This window comes from Hyalella azteca, unplaced genomic scaffold (assembly GCF_000764305.2).
Source record: "Hyalella azteca isolate HAZT.00-mixed unplaced genomic scaffold, Hazt_2.0.2 contig13828, whole genome shotgun sequence".
Lineage (NCBI taxonomy): Eukaryota > Metazoa > Arthropoda > Malacostraca > Amphipoda > Hyalellidae > Hyalella > Hyalella azteca.
This window is the reverse complement of record NW_025943735.1, coordinates 22,320-43,162: the sequence shown is the minus strand read 5'-3', so window position 1 is coordinate 43,162 and position 20,843 is coordinate 22,320.

The window sequence follows — 20,843 nt, the reverse complement described above, 5'->3', positions numbered from 1 at the left end:
ATCAACGAATTTATTACTAATTAAGTTATATTTCAAAAGACGTTAGCAAGTTATTATAATATCTATTCGCCCCATTACCTTGAGCGCGTAGTCTCAGTTGGAGCCAGACCACTTACATGTTCCACTTTCATTTGAAACTCATTGCTGATTTGCAGCGTTGGATGGCCGTCGGTAAGGTGCTCATAATTTTCCATTATAATAAAAGGTTCTTGGCCACTACACGGTATCAGAATCACTCGACTTGTCCAAGGCCGCATAATAACCGACGATCGGGCGACTATAATATGGCCATAATTCTCAATCTCGCCCCAACTCCTGGTCACTAGGACTCACTTCAAAGGATTCCTCTCCGTTTGATCATCCCTCCAAAATAACAAGATTGGCTCCTCTATAACCTCTCAATGGAAACTTTTGAGCTATTCGAACCAGCAGCAGCAGTTCAAGATCTCTCCTATTTAAAAATGGCCAATTATGTCAATGTCTCGTCGTCTTTTAAGATATATGGTTTCTTGGGGGGATTTCCGAGGATATCTGTAACTGAGACGCTTGTTTACACTTTCTCTGACCTGTTTTCCCCTTAATTGATTACAGGGGACGGCTTCAAATGATAATAATTATTTCTTCATCAGACGTCGGATTCCATGAATTTGAATGTCAATTTCATAAGCATAACACAGTTCACCTTCACAGTTTACCCTTGAATATACTACTGTAGCGCCGTGGTTAGCGTCCCTGGGCCATACTTTCAAAACTCGCTAAGTGAACGTAAGTACTTACGCACTATTTTCTTGCCTATGATTGGTGGATTTTGCTTGAAAGCCCGTCAATGATTGGCTGATGAACTTACGATCACTTAACTTTTTTCAAAGTATAGGCCCCTGTCATTGCAGTGTAAACGACACCGAGGGTTCTAGGTGTCGTCGTAGGAGCTTCCAAGCTAGTCGTGGGTTCGAACCTTGGGAAGCTCAGTTAATTTCTCGGTGTCGTTGGTGGACGTTCCTTTGTAGCCATCGAAGTTGGTGCTTGCAGCAATGCCTTGAGTTCGTGTCCGTAAACGAACTCTGGGTACGTGTTACCTGGGAGATTTTAAGGCTTGGTTCACACTATACTGCTGGGCACGAGCCATGGCATATGCCAGTCACGGTCCGTTCCCTGCCAGATGCATTAACATGTTCGGTCCGGTCACGGCCGTCCACACTTTGGTTCATTTCGTATCACGTGCCATGTCAGGCAATCTGGTACAGTCGCCTCTAAATTAGTTGGCAACGCTGCAGTCACGCCCCGGTCAAAATATCTTTTGCTTTGATCGCGGCTGAACCGTGCGTGATATGGCAGGTGCCTTGCACGGGTGAATGCGTCTGTAAAAATGCATTAAGAAATATTGGACTGATAATGATTGGAATGTAGATTTGACCTTCAGACATGAAGTAGGCAAAATTTGTTTTTGGTTTTTACAAATTGCCAATATTTCAACCCACCATTTAATCGTCCGTTTTTCTATCACAGTTAGTATCATTTCTGAAATTACGTGTTCGAATAATTTTAATAATTAATTTATAGCCGGTTCAGTTTTATAAAATTAGCTAGAGTTCGTTACAATAACTCGGTTGATCTTTTCAAATGAACCCACAGCGGGAAACTCATAATTAGGCGTCATTTTAGGCGTCATTATTTTTTTAGGCGTCATTATTTTTCTCTGGTTTATTGTACAGTAGGACATATCGCACCCCAAAATGTTCGTCCCGCCTTCTCTCTCCTCATGTCTAATTAACTACAACACTCAAAGAAATTACTTTATCCCAATAGCGATGCACTCTTTACCCTTGCATGTGTGGGTCATTTTGACCCATGCTATCACTGTTACGTCCGCTCTCAGCACGTGCTGTGAGTATTAAAGTGTGTCAAAACTCAGACAATGTAACACATTCTTTTTTCAGAGACAAATAATCATTCCACAGAATTTTCCTCTTTGTTCCTCCAACAAAGTTATAAGTTATATGATTACATTTGTTTCCAAAAAGACGGTACCTACATTCTGGCTAAAAGCGAACGTAAAATAAAAGTTTCGATGGGAGGCCATCCCTAACAAAATTTAGAGTCGCCCCAGCTTCTGGTACTCCAAATCAGAAGCTGCCGCGTCTGTAAATTTTCACTGGGAACCCTAACAAAATTTAGAGTCGCCCCAGCTTCTGGTACTCCAAATCAGAAGCTGCCGCGTCTGTAAATTTTCACTGGGAAGAACTCCTACCCTAACAAAATTTAGAGTCGCCCCAGCTTCTGGTACTCCAAATCAGAAGCTGCCGCGTCTGTAAATTTTCACTGGGATGCTACTTCACGACAAGAGCCTAACTTTGAGCATCAACATCTATTTGGACACGAGAACAAATTTACTTGTTTGGTCACTCTAAAAACTTCGACTCATTCGCTCTATAATTTTTCTCATCGGGAACTATTATTCATTTCTACTTCATATGTATATTTTTAATAAATATACCTATTACCTGCAATATTTTACTATCGGGAAGTAAGTTCTATTCTCTTCTTGTTCTCACTTAACTGCATGGAGTTCAGCAATACCCATTGTTCAGTGTGAATTATTCGGCAAATCCCATAACAAATAATTTTTTCCTCAGACTTAAATGAAGTTGCATGAATCGAAGCACGACTCCCTTGCCCACCACGCTGTCCTGAGTGCAGAATTATTTAGGCAGTTGTGTTTTTTAGGCCTTTTAAAAGCGACGCTCCATAAAGGACGCCGTGTAAAGAAGCCCTCCGGCTTACAGGACAACTTGAATTGTCCCTAAGGATGCGCATCCAGGATCCCCCGTGGGACTCTAAATTGCGTGCGCCTCCACAGGAGCGGCGAGGATCTTGACGGACCTCTCCCCTAACAAAATTTAGAGTCGCCCCAGCTTCTGGTAATCCAAATCAGGGGCCATACTTTCTAAACTCGCTAAGTGAACGTAAGTACTTACTTTCTATATTCTTGTCTATGATTGGTGGATTTTGCTTCGAAGGCCGTTTATGATTGGCTGATGAACTTACGATCTCTTAACTTTTTTTGAAAGTATAGGCCCAGAAGTTGCCGTGCCCGTAAATTTTCACTGGATAGTCTTGCTCATCCACCTTCTGCTGGAACGCATTTTGAAATTATTTTTATTAACTCTCATGCACACATTCAAGTTTTTCAACGCTCAATTTAGTTGGTCGTCAAGTTGATTACTATAATGGTATAAACCTACTCTGAAAAGAGTGATGTTAATAGCGGATAATCTGCTTTAGAATTAGATGAAATTAAAATGAAATGGAATCCCAAGATTTTAAGTTATTCATTTCATTTATTCAATCAGAAGCAAATTAATTTCGGGGGTAAAAATGCAAAATTTGTACGCTGAAGTGTGTACCGATACTATATTAATCCAGAGTTTCCTCAGTCAAAGGCGAATTTTAGAGGAGAACAAAGTTACGAATTTTGTTCTTGTCGATCAAATTCATGAATTGACTGCCATGTCCCATTCAGTAGATTTAATACCATAAAGAGCACGAGCAGGAGATCACAACATTCCTCGCTATTTCTTCCGATGAAGAAAAATATACTCGGTGCTCGTCTTTCTTAAGCGACTTCCTGTAGGAGACGCGCGCCATTATCAAATGAAGTCTGACCTGCGCTGCCTTTTTCGGAGAGTCTTATAGTCCCGGTCGTCCCGGCCCCGGCTGCTCTCAGGTCTTGTTCTTAAGTTTGTCAGTGATGGCGTCGACTCTTATTAAAACAGAGTTTAATTTGTCGTTAGTGGAGGTGCTATTGTTGACACAGCGTTAAATATGTCATTAATGAAGGTGCTATGTTGACACAGCATCAAATATATCATTAATGAAGGTGCTATGTTGACACAGCATTAAATATATCATTAATGAAGGTGCTACTGTTGACACAGCATTAAATATATCATTAATGAAGGTGCTACTGTTGACACAGCAAACTTGGAGCATTAAATTTGCTGTATCATTTGTGTTTGCTTGCTTGGAACATTGAATTTGTGGTAATGGAGGTGCTGCTATTGACGAATCATCAAGTTTGTCAGTGAAATCTCTGACTCTCATTGAAACAGTAATACATTTTTCGTTAATGAACGAGTTACTTTTAACACAGCATTAAATTTGAAATTACTGGTGTTGGCTTTTACGAAAATAGCATTATATTTATTGCTAATGGAGGTGCCACTATTGACGCAGCATTAAGTTTGCCATTAAGTTATTTGATTTTTATTAAAGCAGAATTAATTTTTTATTGGCGTTGGCTCTTATTAAAAGTGCATGAATTTGGTCAATAATGACTTTCATTTTTAGTAAAGTGGCATCAAAATTGTCATTAATATGGCATTGACTCATAAACGAGGAGCATTGAGTTTGTCGTTAATTGAGTTGACTCTTGTTGCAACAGCATGGCGTGCTTGTGATTTTCAATGAAAACTTTAGCTGAAATAATTAACCTCCTCAAATTTCACTGAATTAAAATATAATACATCTCCCTTAAATCCTGAATTGGAAGATCTTCAATTAGATTTATTATTAGAAGATTGGATTTCTTTGGAAACAATAACTTCATTCTTTTCTTTTTTGCCTATCGATTCACCGCCGTTTTAGGTTCATTCATGCTTCGGAATGGAAATAAATGAATACTAAAAGGTATTAGTCCACAATTGCCCAATTTGTCATGAATTGTCTGACTAATTGCGTATCATGTTTAATTTTTTTAGCAGAATTGTAAAAACTCTGTAATTTTTTACATATTTTATAATATCATTTTATACTTTTTATGATTTTTTATTTAAATTTTTTCATTTACGACCCTTACGTATTTTTGTGTCTCAGAATCATGATTACGTAAGCTTTGTTGATTATTCGTTCCTTTACATCAACATTTTTGTAACTTTAGAAGTCATATTCTATTTCTAGTTGTCCCTTGCAACAAATTTCAACATACAAAATCTTAGCTCTCTGTTCCATGCTTTTTGTATCATCTTTTCGTCCTTCCAAATCCATATAAATGACTTTTTTTCAAGAAGAATAATATACATCGTTGATCATTTTTTATTTTGATCCGCACCCATATGAACAAGAAGTCTATTTGAAGTTTCTTGCCTCTCATTTCTTGTGTTTGGCGGCACCCTTTTCATAAATCGTCTCCAACTGCGCTCTAATTCACACGAAAAACTGTGACAAACTGTGTTCTTGGCCTCACGCGCGATGCTTTGTGACCAGCGCGCTCTTTATTCCAGGCTTGAAATGGGCGAAAATGCGCACATACTCTGCTGCATGCACTCTACTTGAATATATAGGAGGAAATGCTGACATATTCCTAGTAATTCATCTCAATTGAAATGGGCGAAAATGGGCGTATACATGCTCTGCTGCCTCTCATTTCTCCGGGACTCTACTTGAATATATAGGCGGAAACGGTGACATATTCCTAGTAATTCATCTCAATTGAAATGGGCGAAAATGCGCGTACATGCTCTGCTGCATACACTCTACTTGAATATATAGGAGGAAATGCTGACATATTCCCAGTAATTCATCTCAAGGGAGCACGCGTACTGCTTCTTGTTTTATTAAACTTTGGCTGGGCGAGTGAGCCTACTCTGAAACTTGTTAATTTGCTTCAGAGTCAACATTGCAGCGTCTACTCTCTATACAATTGGCGTAATACTGTCTTACTCTGTAGCGTCTATCCTTTTTCACTAATTGCGCAATACTGTGTAACTCTGCAGCGTTTGATCGTCATAAAATTGGCAGGAACGCTTCTTATGCAGCGTTTATACCGTCTGAATCGTCATATTGTTGTTGAAAGCTCTGTGTATATGCTTATACTCTCGCTGAATAGTATAAATCGGTACTTTTCCCTAACAATGTGACGTGCTATCTTCACTGCATCTTCCAGTATTCGAATTGGTCCAAGGTCCGCTTATTCAACAGCGTTATAAATAAATTGTAATAAACAAATGCAGAGTCTACTTATGGTCACTGTACACTTGAATGTAAATACGTGTCGAGTACCTCAATGAAAATTCATGTCGGATCAACGCTGGCCAATCGGTCACCCATAACCTTCCTCAAACTTGTAAACGATTATAAGTGGGCATCTCCCTAGAGCAGTTGCAGCTGCGAAGACACTTGACACTTTTCAGCAACACCTGCAGATACAATTACATTCGTGCCCGCTTCTCCAGCGCTAGGGCACGCGAAAGAGTGGATCTCATCAAAATTTAGAGGCGTGAGCGGCCCGGCTTTAGGGCCGCGTAGGACTCGGGGAGCACGTAAATCAGTTTCTGAATGTCCCCTTCGGTTCAGGGTTCGAAGGGCCGCATCTAAGTAGCCTGTTAGCTCGGCATGACTCGGCTCGGGCGAAGAACTTCACTTTGAAGTGAAGTTTTTCGGTTACTTAGATTATTAACGGGTTCAGGCGAACCTCGTGAACCTCGGTTACTTGCATTTTCAGGTGAACCCCGTGAACCTCTGTTACCTGGATTATTAAAGGATTCAGTGGAACCCCGTGAACCTCGGTTACTTGGATTGTTTACGGATTCAGTTGAACCCCGTGAACCTCGGTTACTTGGATTATTAACGGGTTCAGTTGAACCCCGTGAACCTCGGTTACTTGGATTATATTATTTACGGATTCAGTTGAACCCCGTGAACCTCGGTTACTTGGATTATTACAGGGTTCAGGCGAACCCCGTGAACCTCGGTTACCTGGATTATTAAGGGATTCAGTTGAACCCCGTGAACCTCGGTTAACTGGATTATTAACGGGTTCAGGTGAACACCGTGAACCTTGGTTACTGAGCTCACTGACGGGTTTGGGTGAACCACGTGAACCGTTGGTTACTCTGATCCCGCACACAACACGCGTCAATGCATTCTACTCAGGTTGCATTAAGGCGTTAATGAAGTCTTTATATTTTCTGTTAATGGGAATTTACTACGCTGCCCACGACCGAATGGAGGTACAAATTCAAAATGGACTATGCGGAAATGAAATACAATGACTTTCTTCTTTTTAATTTTCTTTATTAGAAATTGTACAAATGTGGGTTGATATTTAATGATTGTTAAAATTGATCGATTTCATGCAGGTTGTGGGCTTGTCTTTGCATCACGCATCATAAATCTCGCATCATAAATGGGTGTTCACGATTGATGGACTATCTTTGCGATTAGAGTTTATATTATATTGTTATATAAAACATAACCGCAAGTTATATATAACATAACTGCATTTTCTTTCCAGTTAGTTGGATGTTGAATTTGGACATTTTACAATTTCTTTTATGGAGCCAACTTTCCCTGCGTGTATGGTTCAAATTTTTAGATTAAAATATCAAACCTGCTTTAATGGAATGGCTTGACGGAGTTTCAGCTTAAGATGATCATTATTTTATAATCAATTTTAGTTAGCATTCATTCCTACATTCTTTCTTAGATATACGAACTTTAATTTAGTTCTAATAATGGATAATGTTGCTCAACAGCATCAATTTTTTCTCACCGCGCAAAAGTGTCACCTATGTATTTTAACATAAGGTCATAAATTACAAATTATTCTTCACCAGACCGAAGGCGGAGAACAAAGAATGGATCCATTTATACTACTGAAACAAAGGCTTTCGTCCGAGTTGTTGTCTATACATTTTATTTTTGCTGCTTCACGTACACGACTTCGAAATTAAGTGTGAAGTAACCACTACAATCATTAAATGTACTAAGTACGCACACTTACGTAAGTGTACTTAGAACACCCACTAAATAAAGTGTACTTATATAGTACACTCACTTCCGTAAGTGTACTTAGAACACCCACTAAATTGTACGTAAGTGTACTTACTACTCTCACGTACGTAAGTGTACTTACTACTCTCACGTACGTAAGTGTACTTACGAGGAAAAATAAGCACACAGGCTGAGCCACCAGTGGAGCACCACAAGCTCTCTGGAGGTCGCTCAAGAACTGCGCCTGGGAGGGCTGTGACATCTAAAGATGTCGGGGGAGTCCCTTTTAAAAGTGTTGATTTCGACGTAAGCGAAATAATATAAATTTCGTAGATTAATTTTATCAGAAAGCTAAAAAGTGCCTGTTAATTTCTACGTAAGCGAAATAATATCAATTTTGTAGATTAATTTATCAGAAAGCTAAAAAGTGCCTGTTAATTTCTACGTAAGCGAAATAATATAAATTTCGTAGATTTATTTCATCAGAAAGCTAAAAACTGTCTGATGGCCAACCAAAAATCAGTCAAACGACTTCCATAACTGCATTTGAACTCCCATCAAACCCCAAAACTTTTCAGCAATGAAGTATATCTAATATAATTATTCACTAGTTTACCTAACAAGAATCGCATTATTCAGTTATTTCATTACTAAATGCAATAATCGCGGAATTCGATATCTGTACTCAAGCTGCCATTCACTTTTGCATTGCGGCCTCTTATATANTTACTACAAATATGACACCATATTACTACAAATATGACACCATATTACTACAAATATGACACCATATTACTACAAATATGGTACCATATTACCACATATATGGGACCATATTACTACAAATATGGGACCATATTACTACAAAGTAGTGCACAGCAACAAGTTTGTCCGTCAACGGCCTTAATCAAGCTGTAAGAAATATCTAAAAAGCTAAAATTGTTGATAACAACGGCAGCAATACACGTGCTCGCAGATCCTCAGTTTAATTAAGACCAAAATAATCTACGTATGATCCTTATGTAACAGCAATAACTAAGATCAAAGCAGCGCCGACCATCCTAACACACTTTGGCCCGGGAATGTAGCGGATCAGTTCTACGAGTAGAAAGTGCATACATTGTTAGAAAAATTACCGTTAACGGTATTATATACCGGCGTTTCAGTGGCCGGTCGGCAGGTGAAAAGAAAGACCGTGTCGCCGTTCTTATTATAATTTAACACTAGAAATCCATAAAACATCTAATAAAAACGGCGAAACAGTTCATTTTCACGGTGCGACCGGCTACTAGAATCATAGAATGCCAGTGGGACCGTTTTTTTACCGTTTTTTTCTAACAGTGTATGTCCCTTTTTGGACAGTATGACCCATTCAGACACCTCAGACACTTCAGCAGCGTAGCCACTACCATCCATCAGGTTGGCTGCATTTTTCTATCGGTCTTTGTCTTGTATTTACGTGAAGCCGCTGGCTGAGTGATGTCTAGTCGATGCTGCTACAGCCTAATGAATTGCTGGCCCCTCTACACTCATACAAATGTGTGAGTCTTTAGCCCTAGTATTACTGTATCTCTTATCCTTGTGTGGGTTATCCTCATCAAGTTTCGTCTGATGTAATTGTATCATTCAGTGGTACGTGCATTATATGTGTCGTTACATTGTACGACCCGCTCATTTTTATGAGTATATATCCCAGTGAAAATTTACAGACGCGGCAGCTTCTGATTCTGAAACTGGGGCGACTCTAAATTTTGTTAGGGTACAAGTAATGCTTCGGTACTTTAATTACCAATTATTTGCATACATAAACCGAAATTATATGGCGTACCAGCAACATTCATACAAGTTACGATCAGCATACCTGAAGTTTTCCATCATTACTTTTTAGAATCAAGCTCTAGATCCCTGGAAGCTTTGAATCACTGCAAAGAATCGTTAAGTCATGTGAATAAATGCTTGTGAAGATTCAATATTCATAGTTTGTCAAAATGATGAATTGATAAAACATCGGCGTTAATTCAAGCGTTGTTTTTACATCAAATGACTAATTAATCGAAAGTTTGTTGCCAAACTAATCATCTTTGATGCAATAAGCGGAAACAATCTACTGATGCATCAAGCGTTATTTTTACATCAAATGACTAATTATTCGAATGTTTATTACCAATCTAATCATCTTTAATGCAATAAGCGGAAATAATCTTCTGATGCATCAAGCGTTATTTTTACAAAAAATGACTAATCAATCAATCGTTTGTTACCAAACTAATCATCTTTAATGCAATGAGAGGAAATAATCTACTGATGCATCAAGCGTTATTTTTACATCAAATGACTAATTAATCGATAGTTTATTACCAATCTAATCATCTTTGATGCAATAAGCAGAAATAATCTACTGATGCATCAAGCGTTATTTTTACATCAAATGACTAATTAATCGATCGTTTGCTACCAATCTAATCATCTTTGATGCAATAAGCAGAAATAATCCACTGATGAATCAAGCGTTATTTTTACATCAAATGACTAATTAATCGATCGTTTGCTACCAATCTAATCATCTTTGATGCAATAAGCAGAAATAATCCACTGATGAATCAAGCGTTATTTTTACATCAAATGACTAATTGATCGATCGTTTGCTACCAATCTAATCATCTTTGATGCAATAAGCGGAAACAATCTACTGATGCATCAAGCGTTATTTTTACATCAAATGACTAATTGATCGATCGTTTGCTACCAAACTAATCATCTTTGATGCAATAAGCGGAAATAATCTACTGATGCATCAAGCGTTATTTTTACATCAAAAGACTAATTAATCGAATGTTTTTTACCAATCTAATCATCTTCAATGCAATAAGCGGAAACAATCTACTGATGCATCAAGCGTTATTTTTACATCAAATGACTAATTGATCGATCGTTTGTTACCAAACTAATCATCTTTAAGCAATAAGCGGAAATAATCCACTGCTGCTAAGAATTTAACGCGATATGGGACAAGATGACGCAAATTCATGCGGGAACTTTGCTCTCTGATGGGCTGTATGTCAATAAATCTCACCTCGTTATGAAGACGTCATAAAGCCATCCAAAATTTTAATGAGAGTCGTAAAAGTTAATGGAAGATCGAATCGTATTAAAAAGTATTTAGTTTTTATTTCTTATTGAGTAGCTTCAGGTTCCAACTTTATATATGGCTTCAATGTTTTCCAAATAGTGTTGTTAAATTTGGTCGAAAAGTAAATAATATTTTACTTAGATTACTCTTATTTTTCTCGGTAAATCAATAGAATAAAAGTATATCAACAAATAAAAGTATTTCGTTTTTTTCTTATTGGTAGCTTCAGGTTCCAACTTTATATTTGGCTTCAATGTTTTCCAAATAGTGTTGTTAAATTTGGTCGAAAAGTTAATAATATTTTATTTAGATTCCTCTTATTTTTCTCGTTATATCAACAGAATTTGCCTTCTCTTGATTTTATTCATAAAGAAAACTATGAACAAATTTAGCGCAAGCGAACGCAGCTCTGGTTGGGAACGAGCAAGCAATACCAGTTTTGTTGTTTGACTTTACTCCCGGTTGTTTTAATCTTATTTTTCTCGGTATATGAACAGAATTTGCCTTCTCTTGATTTTATTCATAAAGAAAACAATGAACAAATTTAGCACAAGCGAACGCAACTCTGGTCGAGAACGAGCAAGCAATACCAGCTTTGTTGTTTGACTTTACTCCAGGTTGTTTTAATCTTTTTTTCTCGGTATATGAACAGAATTTGCCTTCTCTTGATTTTAATCATAAAGAAAACAATGAACAAATTTAGCGCAAACGAACACAACTCTGTTTGGGAACGAGCAAGCAATACCAGTTTTGTTGTTTGACTTTATTCCCGGTTGTTTTAATCTTATTTTCTCGGTATATGAACAGAATTTGCCTTCTCTTGATTTTATTCATAAATAAAACAATGAACAAATTTAGCGCAAGCGAACACAACTCTGGTTGGGAACGAGCAAGCAATACCAGTTTTGTTGTTTGACTTCACTCCAGGTTGTTTTAATGGTACACGCATGGAAAAGCTGCACACGCATGGAAAAGCTGCACACGCATTGAAAAGCTGCACACGCATGGAAAAGCTGCACACGCATGGAAAAGCTGCACACGCATGGAAAAGCTGCACACGCATGGAAAAGCTGCTCCCTCTGACGTAAAGTGCCATTCCATGGTGCCAACGCTGGAAAATGTTATCATATCTATGTGAACGACGTCAAGTGTATATAACTGCGTTATAAGTGTAGTTAGTTTCCTAAAAATGGAAAATCCTGAAAAAATTCCTCTTTGCCGCTTCTAAATTCTTTAAGCAACAAAAATACAAATTATTAACGATACAAATTATTTCTTGTGCTGCTCGAGTATTTGCAGTTTGTGTGTTGTGCTCAGCCATCCTCTTAAAGCTACTTTGTGACCCCGCATTTGTTTACCGGGATGCATCACGGAAAGTTTTAAAGCTACACTGTGACCAAGAGTTTTCGAAGCTCCGAGTTGGCTTTAATGCTAAATATTTAACATGAGTTTTTATACAACCGACTTGGTTTTACAGCTACACTATGGACCATAGTTTTTGTACCACCAACTTGGCTTTAAAGCTACACTATGGACCATAGTTTTTGTACCACCAACTTGGCTTTAAAGCTACACCNACTACTACTGAAGCTATCATTGTTGCCGCAGTTTCTACAGCACCGACGCAGAGACTACTACTGAAGCTATCATTGTTGCCACAGTTTCTACAGCACCGACGCAGAGACTACCACTGAAGCTATCATTGTTGCCACAGTTTCTACAGCACCGACGCTTCGTCTACCACTGAAGCTTCACTGAGGCTGAGCTCATTCCCCGCTGTCATTCCTCAAGGCAGTTTTGCTGTGCGCCGCATTACGCCGGTCACAGGTTTTCATTTGGCCTCGTGATTATGACAGGCTTCATTTTTGACTTCACTAGACCGTACTGATGTTTTCATTTTTACGTGTGTATGCCTCTATCTAAAGTTTATTTTATTTATGTGTGTATGCCTCTATCTAAAATTCGAAAAATAATGAGTGAATTGGTATTGATTGCCGAGTATCATTTTACGAATACACCTTATTGATTTGGTATAAATCGGAATCATGGGTGGGTTTTGGAGCAAAATTTTGCTCTACCTGAGTAACGATACTACTTGCATACAACTATTTAATATACGGTTTCTTTTAGCTCCTTGCAGACATGCCGTGTGACTTTTTCCATGCCCAGTGACTTTCCTTTAATTAATAAGAACTTTTTAAGCATTTATGTGAAAGCTCTCGTACAATAATATCCATTTGCGCAATACTTGTAGTCAGTCGTTTATATTATTCACATTCACTACGTTAACTACACTGAAATTGAGTGAAAATTTAAGTAAGGTAGCAAGAGTATTTTTAGATATGGTCATCTTAATTTGTTCGGTGCTTTCAAAATGGAAACGTCACTTCCCTGACAAAATTTAGAGTCGCCCCAGCTTCTGGTAATCCAAATCAGAAGCTGCCGCGATTGTAAATTTTCACTGGGTTGTACGTTTGCAATGCTATTCCCTACCTACATATATCCAAAAGAAAATAAATGCAGTAAAATTTCATTGTCGATGTGGTAGCGTCAACGCGGTATAAATAAATAAGCAGTTCAGGACCAGACGGAAGTTTGAGAACCAATGATCACTCCTAGATCTTTGGATTGAAAACTACACTTCAACTTTGAGTTACAAATGCCATGTTTAAATTTATAGGTCAATTATCAGTAGCTCTTATATCAGTTCTTAAATATCCAAATATCCAGACCTTCCGAATAATATAACTTATTTGGCTTAGGCATGGGCCTCTGTTCAGAAAACAAATGTCCAGAATAAGTCCAGCTGTCGTCTGCAGAGCAGCACCACGTCTCTTGGTCTACAACAGCAGTGGAAAAAAAAACTCTCTTGCGACTAATTATCTGGAGCTGGACTAGCAATTAGCGATGTTTCGTCTCCAGCCGCCATGCTTGTCTGACGTCACCGCCGTCTTGTCAGGCTGCATGCTGCTGCCATGCTTGTCTGACGTCACCGCCGTCTTGTCAGGCTGCACGCTGCTGCCTTGCCTGACGTCACTGCTGTCTTGTCAGGCTGCATGCTGCCGCCATGCTTGTCTGACGTCACCGACGTCTTAGTCAGGCTGCATGTTGCCGACATTTTTGGCTGACTTCATAAAAAAACAGCAATGCTCTCAGTCCCATACGCCCACCTTTGACTCGATAAATTACAATTCATTCTTTGTTTACAACGAAAATGTTGTTCACTGTTCTCGTAAAAAGCTTTTGTTGTTGTTTGATTATCGGGATTGTTGAGGAACGAAGATTGGAAATGTTTGTATAATTTCCGCTTAGATGTAGTTGCTGTGATGCCTTTGCCATCCAGGAATAATCTACGTTTAGGTGCTGTAACTACTCCGCTTCTAAGTCGCGTACACATTGTGTGTTCTTTTCTTTATGCCGTTAGTGCGACCGAGAACAAAGTAACCAGTTTGAATTTTCTCCGTTTATTTTTTCAACAATGACGCTTTAAATCCAAACATAATTTTATTTATTAATGTACCTGCCTGGTTTTGATTTCGTTTTCGCTATTGATGCTGGAGCTATTCTTTCGTGCAGACTATAAAATGGCTTAGAGTTTAATGGCCCGCTAAATAGAAGCGCCGCTTGTGCCCACCCGTTAAATCCCCAATTTCTGAGCCCATTTTAGCTTTAGTCTCCGACGTTCTCGTTCCCAAATATTTAAAGACCATACATTCAGGCCATACATTCAGGTTCCCAAATATTTGAAGACCATACATTCAGGCCATACATTCAGGTTCCAAAATATTTGAAGACCATACATTCAGGCTGCATACATTTAGGTTGTTTAATGCCCCTATAAACAATTTTAGTATTCAAAAGGCATACAAACAAAATATTCATCTCATTCAAAGTATTTCATCTACACGAAATGCAAATTCAATCAGGAAGACAATGGTATCATATATTGCCTGTCTGCAGCGTAAGTGCAGATACGTGGTTTGTTGCCTTGTTGCGCTTCTAATTACATTAGTTAATGATTTAGCTCATGATTTTGAAAATTGGAATCCAAGCTGAACGGAATCAAGCTCGGAGAAGCAATTGTTCATGCCGGCTGACAATTTAATTTAAAAATATAACTCAGTACTCACTGCAGTGAGTGACAGAGAGCGCATTTTCTCGTCGACGAAAACATGAAGTCACGGAAGGAAGACGGACGGACAGACGGACATGACGAGCACAATAGTGCATTCTTTTCATAAATGAAAAAATGCGCTAAAAAGAGAAAATTTCAAAACTTCATCTGCAACGAAGCGTGTCTTTGGAGGCTCGTTTCATCGCAGTCAGTTGTAACTGCACTTCAAAATAACTTGTTTCGCCTACGTTCAGTGGTTTGAACTCGCTGAAATACTGAATTATTTCGGCATCATATCTTAATTGAAGCTACATGAAATGCAAACTTGTTTTGCATACTCAGTACTCACTGCAGTGAGTGACAGAGAGCGCATTTTCTCGTCGACGAAAACATGAAGTCACGGAAGGAAGACGGACGGACAGACGGACATGGTAAGCATAATAGTGCATTTTTTCATAAATGAGAAAATGCGCTAAAAAGAGAAAATTTCAAAACTTCATCTGCAACGAAGCGTTTCTTTGGAGGCTCGTTTCATCGCAGTCAGTTGTAGCTGCACTTCAAAATAACTTTTTTCGCCTACAGTCAATAGTTTGAACTCACTGCAATACTTATTTCGGCATCATTTCTTAATATGATGCTATATATTGCTTTATTTTTGTATTTTATATTGATTCTATATGCTATATCTTAATTGAAGCTACATGAAATGCAAACTTGTTTTGCATTGCATCTACTGAAGCACATGCTTAATTTCTTCTCGCTTATCAATAAACTTTCGGGAAATAACAACCAGCCACTTGAATTCTGACGCGCATATATACGAGTCGTTTCCCCTCATACTTTTACACTCGTATCATTTCGTAAACTTTGAATTATTTTATTACTTATATTTTTCTGCGAAAACAATAATCAAATTTAACATAATATATATGCCAGCACGCATCTATAAAATATCATAATTCTGTTACAATTCTTATGCCAAGATTAATTGTGGCAGGAATGACTCCAGTCTCGCAAATATGTACCGTTACGAAAGTATTAATTTTCTTCCCAGTTCTGCAGTGTCTGAGAAGAGAAATATCAAGTAAAAAGGATCTTAAGTACCTGAGAAGACAAGATCAAGTCTTGCAGATCCTGTACGTCTGCGAGGACAGAGATCAAGTCTTGCGGATCCTGTACGTCTGAGAAGACAAGATCAAGTCTTGCGGATCCTGTACGTCTGCGAGGACAGAGATCAAGTTTTGCAGATCCTGTACGTCTGCGAGGACAGAGATCAAGTCTTGCTCCCTGCCCTACTTTACCCTTCGTCTTCCCCTCGCTTACCCCTTTCCCCTGCCCTACTTTACCCTTCGTCTTCCCCTCGCTCGCTTACCCCTTCCCTGCCCTACTTTACCCTTCGTCTTCCCCTCGCTTACCCCTTTCCCCTCCCCTACTTTACCCTTTGTCTTCCCCTCGCTTACCCCTTTCCCCTCCCCTACTTTACCCTTCATCTTCCCCTCGCTTACCCCTTTCCCCACACCTACTTTACCCTTCATTTTCCCCTCGCTTTACCCCTTTCCCCTCCCCTACTTTACCCTTCGTCTTCCCCTCGCTTACCCCTTTCCCCTGCCCTACTTTACCCTTCATCTTCCCCTCGCTTACCCCTTTCCCCTGCCCTACTTTTCCCTTCGTCTTCCCCTCGCTTACCCCTTTCCCCTGCCCTACTTTACCCTTCATCTTCCTCTCGCTCCCTCGCTTACCCCTTTCCCCTGCCCTACTTTACCCTTTATCTTCCCCTCGCTCCTTCGCTTACTCCTTTCCCCTGCCCTACTTTACCCTTCGTCTTCCTCTCGCTCCCTCGCTTACCCCTTTCCCCTGCCCTACTTTATTCTTTATCTTCCCCTCGCTCCCTCGCTTACCCCTTTCCCCTCCCTTACGTTACCCTTCATCTTCCCCTCGCTTACCCCTTTCCCCTCACGACGCCTCTTCAGCTCCATTTTCTGCGCACTTATTCTTCATTATCTCAAACTTTGTTACTTTACGGTTGCCCTCCTATTGATTCACCAATTGTCAATATATTGTATCAGTACGTTTTATAGCTCGTTCTTTTGTTATACCTGCAGGTCGCATCTTGTTAATGTCCCTCCATTTTTCTGCTAGGTTTTATTCGTCATATTATAGCATCGTATTCTTCGGTTTTTGTTTTCATTCTTTATTTATTTTCTTAATTTCTGGTTATTGCCTCTTTTCAGCGCATTTTCTCATTTATGGAAAAATGCGCTATTGTGCTCGCCATGACCGTCTGTCCGTCCGTTTGTCCGTCCGTCCGTGACTTCACGTTTTCGTCGACGAGAAAATGCGCTCTCTGTCACTCACTGCAGTTATATTTTTCCATCACTTCTTACTTTTTCTCAAATGCATTTCATGCTCCCAATTCATAAAGTTAACACATTATTCGAGCTCAAATTGGGCATTCTCCATCCCCCAATTCGATTATATTTTTCCTTTATAATATACGTTATGTATATTACAATATTATATACATATATGTAATACAATATATTACATATATGTATAGTTACCATAAATTAATCCCATGTAGTCTAAGTACGTACGCCGAACGTTTCAAAACGTTTTATTTCGCATCCTAATTCATTTAAAAGGGTTCAGACATAACGTAAATCTGATCTAAACATGTTTGCTCGTAAAACTGCAGAAATGAGTACAATTTTGTTGGTTAAATGTGCCCCAACTGCAGGCATTTGTTGAGATAACAAGAAGCTTGCAACTTGTGTTCTAAGTCATGATTTTCTTACGTCGATGGTCGTTACATCGGCCATTATGGTCTCTATTCGCTCGTGTTTAAAACAACGCTGTAGCTACAGCGCAAGTTACCGAGTGAAATTATTCTTCAGTTTTGGCAAATCAATTATAAAATCTTTCACGTAATTCCACTGCGTACTGAACTGGTCCTGCAATTATTTTCGTCCTAAGTTTCTAAGGTATCAGTGCAATTAAAAAGAAGCCAACTTGACAAGTTTCAGTACAACATCTCACTCGTGTAGCATCTAATTTATCTATTTTACAAATAGCATTACTACTGCACTTTTAGTTTGATACTGCTTGTAATTGAGTCCACGAAAATTGATATAAATTTACGAGAAAATAAATAAAAAGGTAATGGATTTAAGGCACGCGCCATGAACTCTAGTAAAACTGATTCAGCATAGAGCAATAAAGCGCAGCTTGAGATGTCAAACACACTCATGCCAGCCAGCCAAGTCTCTTAAATCATGAAGAAAATACTGTATTTTCACGCTCGAGAGCCGCCTCTCTAAATTAAGCCTTGCTTTGCACTCCAGTCTTCATCAAAAACGTTTCAATTTGCCTTGGCTTGGAGTGGTTGGAGACAGCGCGTCAACGTTAGGCCTTCATAAGGCGTCGGTAATGCTATCTTCAAAGTGACGTTCAAAGCAACACAGATCCTCGAGCTGTCACCGTTCTGCCCGATATTGCTGGCCGCGTCGCTTCTCGTTCATATTACCAAATTCTCGTCCTCGGAATCCTTTTGCGAGTCTCATCAAGGCGAGGCGCGCGAATTTGTTGTTTTGAAGCTGTGTGCTAGCGCGTCCAGGTTTTGATGTTCAAACAATCCATGTCATTAGGAAAACCCAGAAAAAAAATACAATGACAACGAGCTCGTTGGGATCGAGCATTTCATTGTTTTACTTTTAATTTCTCGATCTAGAAATTTGTTATTCATGTTTACCTTTTGATTGTATAATTCTTATTTGTATACATGAGATCATTAGGATAGAAGTCACTAGTTCATGCAGTTGACCTCACCATTAGAAGCCTCTATTACTCATACGCCTCTAGACCAGAAGAGTATATTTCCCTATATCTAACACACCTGTAACACGAAAGAGTATATTACTCTATAGCTAGCACACATGTAGACCGAAAGAGTATATTCCCCTATAGCTAACACACCTGTAGCCAGAATTAGTATATTACTCTATAGCTAGCACACATGTAGACCGAAAGAGTATATTCCCCTATAGCTAACACACCTGTAGCCAGAATTAGTATATTACTCTATAGCTAGCACACATGTAGACCGAAAGAGTATATTCCCCTATAGCTAACACACCTGTAGCCAGAAAGTATATTACTTTATAGCTAGTACACATGTAGACCGAAAGAGTATATTCCTCCATAGTTCTTATACCTGTAGACCATAAGACCTTCAGGCGGGGTTAAAGTCAACCCAGTCCATGTTACGCAAGGGGGGGGGGGGGTTTTGACCGCAGTCAAAATAGGACCGAAGGCTTTCTTCTACCTCTCGTCGGGCGCATTGTCTTATGAAGCACTTCCGATATTGACGTTCCATCGACCCCAGAGTTGAAAACCTTCTGTCCTTCCCTGGATCCCTTCTTTCCTGCGAGCTTTGGTCCGTGTAATCCATCCTTCGTATCGTAATTTATGCAGCTTAACCGCGCGCCTTTTGACCGAGAACCATTGTCCGCGATGTCCGGGGTACAAGTTAAGCCGGAGCATCTATGTTTTTCTGCAGTACATTTGCATGATTTTAATAGTTCTGAACAAGGTATTTGTAATAAGCTCCTGGACACTGTTTTTATACACGTTTCTATTGATATAAACAATTTTTCTAAATTACTTGTTTTGGAAGAATATTTTTCAAGAGAAAATCTTTAAGCTTCTCACTGTTTGCTGGAATATATAACGTCAAGAATAACTTGAAGTTATTCATGAATTGAGCTCTTTAGCATTTCTTCCGAAAGGTGGCTCCTTCCGCGTAGGGGAAAGTGGGGAACATTTGGGACAAATAAATGAAATTGTAAATAACGCATATACAGTAACTTCCTTGATTGATGCGAAATGCAAAATAAAACTAAGCATCAAATCGTTTGTTACATTGCTAAGTACCTAAGCAATTTTGTTCCACGTTTAAAGTAACTCTGCACACACTGATGCAGTTGAGTTGTAAAGGCGGTGTTTTAATTAATGTCGTCCAGTGCTTGTGATTTCATTTTCAGCATCCATTGATCGCTCGTGCATTGCTTATGATCAAATTATTTCGACGAAAATTTCGCTTGGTCTCTGTTTGTGTCGGCACCAATTTTGATTATTTTAAGCCAATTTTTTATACCATTTTTTAGCTATATGGAGTTGTTACTGATTAGGCTTGTAATTCAAATACAAAAATTTTTATTCTGAATCGACAAACAGTTTTATAATTTTGTCTTTATCTTATTAATTAATCAACATTGCTTATTTCAATTTTGTAATTAATTTAGCTGTGTTCTACGCAATTTCAAATTAAAAAATATTCAGATTCTGCTTGCGCAAATTCTTGACGATTTCACCAATCATTCAAATATCCGTCTCCCGAACCTTCCCAGTCGTTAATTTTCTTGGTTGTTGCCACAAATAATATAAGCTATATGGCTTCCGGCACCTCTTGCATATTGCCGCATCACAAATTTTTCAAATCACCGCATCACAAATTTTTCATGTCACCACATCACAAATTTTCCATGTCACCACATCACAAATTTTCCATGTCACCACATCACAAATTTTCCACGTTGCCACATAACAAATTTTGCATGTTGCCACATCACAAATTTTGCATGTCACCACATAACAAATTTTGCATGTCACCGCATTACAAATTTTGCATGTCACCACATCACAAATTTTTCATGTATGCCTCATCACAAATTTTGCATGTCGCGACATCACAAATTTTGCATGTCATCACAACACAAATTTTGCAGGTTGCCACATAACAAATTTTGCATGTCACCACATCACAAATTTTGC